We start from the raw sequence: 3,651 nt of genomic DNA on the forward strand, positions 1-3,651 counted from the left end.
GTGCCTTAGTACAAAAGGACTTGCGAAAGTTGCTAGTCCTAGAAAGCTACGTGCGCAAAGTAATGCGAATGATCCCAATGTACCACGGTCCCTCACCCATCTTCTTCGAACCGATGTCAAATGATGCTGGGTAGCGCCTGGATTGTCTTATAAGCTCAATCGGACAATTCACACCCTCTGCGACGCATCGACATTTGCCATAGGCCGCGCTTTACTACAAGTTGATACCAATATGCATAAAATCGTGATTGCGTCTGACATGTGAGAGCTACCCAGATTGCAACAATGAGTTACTTGTGGTAAGTATGCTCTTGCCGAGTTTATAGTTCATCCGCTTGTAGGCAGCAATACAAATTATGCTACGTAGCTCACACCGGATCTCTCACAGAGACTGACAAGATGACTGTCCTTCATCGTATGTATACCTTTTTGTTTAGTAATTAGCCAGGTCAGATTGATGTATTGGCGTATGACCGTTCGCGCCGCTCCGACTTTGAACTATCGCACGACAAGATGGTACAGCGAGCAAACTGGAGGCAGTATGTACTACCTTACTGAAAGCTCTGGTAAGCAAGAGATTTGTTATCTAGATACCGCTTTATCGATAAGTTTGGCTTACATACCGCTACTTTCATCAACTCAAGGCGTTCTGTTTTACAGCACTAAATTAGCGAGTTGCTATCTCCAGTACAGATAATGTACGATGCATTATGATAGGCCACACGTAGAGAAAAGACGTATGGCTCAGCGAGAGTTATGCACTGGCACATTAACATGTATAACGGAGTAAGCACTTATGGTCACACGTGTAAATGCCTCAATGAGTAAATTTGCCACGCGCGCGGGATTTTTTGTAAGTGTGCTGGATCCAGCGATTTGTCAGCAGCTCATTATATACACTTTATTTTTGTCTTTCATAAGACGCATCTAACTACACCAACATTGTGGTCTTTGTGACCTGTTCGAGCGAGATTCCTCATCTCGCTTCTGTCTCCAACACCTTGATCGGTCAGATTACAATCAAGCTAATCCTCAACTAGGTTTTTGTCGACATAACTTCCCTTTTACCATAGTGTCGGATCAGGACCCGCGCTTGACAGCGAAGTTTTGGCGCTTTTGCTCAAGGCATTGATCACCAGATTGGAATTTATTTAGATGGTTTTCTTACCTCTAATTTTTTTAATACCGTTAAAAAGTGGTTTCGGTCTTGTTGGGATAGATGCCATCAACACGGCTCTACTGGATGATATACTCTCGGCGACACATGGTAGCAAATTACTGTAAGAAGTTTGAGCGTCAAACGCCGAGCAGGAGACGCTATGACCAAAAGCCAGAACGACCGAAAGCGTCATGCCGATACCACTGACAGTAATAATAACAATCGTACTTTGTGTCGTGGAGAATTAGTATGTTAACGCTGTAATCAGAACCGCAAAAACCAAGACGCGGTCACTCTGGAGTGGAGTACACTCTCTACAATCTGTGTGCTCTACTTAGGCTCGTTAAGCGGTTCCACGGACCTGATCCACGAGCCAATCAGATGTGGAGCGCCACGTAAAAGGCGACGCAAGCCTCAATCACTCCGTGTCAATTACCCTGTGATCCTGGACAACGATACGGTCTAAGCTACATAAGGTACGAAGTGCGGTTGCTTATCTCGACGTGCGTATCTGAGTCGACCTCAATTCAGAATCAACCAAACGCCTAGGCACTAGAAGAGAGTCGACTTACTGCCACAACAGAGAAAGCCTACGAGAGCTAGCCGCGGGGGGTATCGTTCTCCGTCAGCTTGCTGTGCATGGCGTCACTTGATTTTATGCGAAACAGATGAGGATCCGGTAGACTCATAGAACGGCAACCAGTATCTAGCAAAGTAAAAAATATACTCTCATACAGAAAATCTATCGTAGTTAGAATATAACACCGACTGATAGATATGGTGTCGTTGCCACTTCTGACCGGACGCTCTCTTGGTCTATCTCTCCAAGTAAAAAAAACAAGGTTACCCAGCGCAATGCGCTTCCCGCCAGTGAAAGTGCCAGGCTTTATTTGAAAATTGGCCAGTAGTTAATCCAGCAGACTTATAATGATGGCAGTGCTGCTGGTCAAAAATATGTTAAGTATCCATCTTGACGTCCACGTCGCGGTTGTGCTTCACAAAGTCAAGCATAAAGCAACGTTTCAGTCTGATGTTTTAAATAGCTGGCTTGTAAAGCTGTGTGATGGATGAGGTGACGTGCCTTCCTCATTCAGCGCGCGGATTTGGTGCGATACTCTCCAGCACTTATGTCAGCATTAAGCACAGAATGTACGGGTTTAAAAGATAGTACGAAATTACTCAAGCTCTGCTTTTTTATACGCAGGCAGTACTAATGAAGAGTAGTGACTTCTAAAGTGCAGCGAAGTTGTAGATACCAAACACAATCACAGCATCCATGCGTATCCCGACAAGTTGAACCTCCAAATTTAATTTTTTAAGGTTTTGACAACGCAGAGCGCTGTCTCGTCCCAAACCTGGATTTGACACATGATTTTATACACGGCATGATGCGGCTTGTACGCAGCGATCCGTAGTTCAATTTAGTTCAACAAGTTAGGTGCCAGGTAATTTAATTCTATCAGGGCTTTGGTGAGTTAATATTCTACTTTGCCAGCGTTTATGACACAGAAACAAAGTAACGATGTCTGTGCAAGACATTTATTCAATCCGAATTGTTAGTACTAACATTGCTAAGTGCCAGGGGTTGCGTACAGGACGACGAAGAAGGGCTCAACCCGCGGGCATTCTTGGAACTAGTGTCTTTCATGTCCATGATACAGGGTATATTGAGCAGAGAAGTCAGGAAGAAGGTCTTGGTGATGTTGTGGTGTCTTAGATACGTGAGCCTCGTTCGAGGCGACAGTTGAATATGAACTGTAGGTGTTTACAATTTTCACGTGCCCTGGTATGAAGGGTGTGGGTCACACAAGATCGTGTGACCACACAATGATGTGGTTGCACTTAGATAACTAGTTAGTACGTGGCTGGAACAGCCAGTAGTAATACATTTAATCCCGAATTCCAATCTATATAGGAAAACCTTTAGATTTAGATATAGGCAGCTTTGCCGCAATCAAAAACGAGAAATACAGTATACGTTATAAACGAAGAGATAATTAGCCTTGGGTTAAGCTTTTAGTTCCTCTTAGAGTAAGTGGATTGCGATCCCCTGGTTCTAAGTATAGAATGAAGGTCGCTGACTTTTACCAAGATTCCTCTAGGCAAAAGAGCTACGGCAGCCCCGCTGCATACGGTTCAGGATTAGACGATAGTATATCGGTCACCTGAGTGTATCCTTGTAAACACAGGAAGCTATATTTGTGTGTAGTGACCCACAGTGTAACGGGGTTACACGAACCCTGATAACAGGGGTGTGTGTCACACGAGATGTGCATGGTGTGACCACACCCAAATAGAAATACGGTACGAGGCTAGTTAGCCAATAGTTATGCATGTATATAGATTTAACTATATATATTTAGAAAAATCTAAACCTAATAAATTAAAATAATAAATAAATATAAATCAGTTTTGAATTTAAACCGAGGAGTCTATTAGCCTTGGGAAGGCAATAATTACTCTTGGAGTAAGCGGATTGCGATCTGCTAACT

This window comes from Plasmopara halstedii (assembly GCF_900000015.1).
Source record: "Plasmopara halstedii genome assembly, contig: Scaffold_430, whole genome shotgun sequence".
Taxonomy (NCBI): domain Eukaryota; phylum Oomycota; class Peronosporomycetes; order Peronosporales; family Peronosporaceae; genus Plasmopara; species Plasmopara halstedii.